Here is a 928-nt window from a genome sequence, read left to right on the forward strand (position 1 = left end):
AAACTGAGAGATTACGGTATTCAAACTTTAATTTTACTCTAAAATATAAAAGATGAACCATTTGCAAATGTTTCAAAGGTTTAAAACATTAAAAAACATAATAAATATCGAAATTTCAATCAAATTCAACACTGACAAAGCAAAATAGAAGCCGCAATGGAGTCGGGAATTCCCCTTTCCGGTGGTTATATTTAGTAACACGTCATGCTCGCTGCGCGCGCCGGCTCGCGAAGTTCGCCTCTCGTGTGAAAATTGTGCTGAACAGCAGAACAAGTTGTGACATGCTCCGTGCCTCTCGCTGCCGCCAGTCATTTCATTCACAAGTTTGTGGTCGGGGAACACGGCTGACTAATCAATCGGTAGGTTCAGTATCGATTAGCTTGTGATTCTCTGCAGGGACTGACTTCTGCTGTTGTTTTTAAATAACTAGGAGGGGTTAACTTTCTTTTGTTTACGAATAAGTCACAGAATAGCGCTGTTATGATGCTCTCGAGAAGGCAACGAGTGTGCCTGTGTGTGTGGGCCCACTTTCGAAGAAATAAGAACTTTTAAAAGTTGTGTTTTAAAAGGTCTCTATCCGCTCTAACCTTTGTTTATGGTGATTTTGCACAGATATCATTTCAAGAAATGCATGCTCTTTGTATGGTTACTCTGGTGTTGTTAAATGGATAACAGCAAAGGTTTTTTTTTTTCCATTGTGGTTCTTACTTCGTTGCATCACACCAAGACATCTTGGATGATCGGTAAGTTCATTCTTTGATTGTGAAGATGATTTGCTTGTGATCCTACATCCTTTACAATGCTGCAAGTTTGTACACAATCGAACCTGTTCTAACGACCACCTGTTCAAGACATTCACCTGTACAAGCGACCGTTTCCTCCCATCCCCGCTTGCGTTTTCTCTCTCTCTCTCTCTCTCTCTCTCTCT

General features: G+C 40.8%; 1 protein-coding gene across 1 annotated transcript in view; it reads left to right on the top strand.

Moving 5' to 3' along the window:
• The first annotated feature begins 202 nt into the window (after window positions 1-202).
• The window catches only part of LOC101851333, a 23,093-nt gene continuing 22,367 nt past the window's right edge, over window positions 203-928 (top strand). The window contains exon 1 of the mRNA XM_035968492.1: window positions 203-359. The gene's annotated coding sequence lies outside the window, so the exon portion shown is untranslated. The remainder of the gene's footprint in view (window positions 360-928) is intronic.

The sequence above is a fragment of the Aplysia californica genome, unplaced genomic scaffold (assembly GCF_000002075.1).
Source record: "Aplysia californica isolate F4 #8 unplaced genomic scaffold, AplCal3.0 scaffold00062, whole genome shotgun sequence".
Classification (NCBI taxonomy): Eukaryota; Metazoa; Mollusca; class Gastropoda; order Aplysiida; family Aplysiidae; genus Aplysia; species Aplysia californica.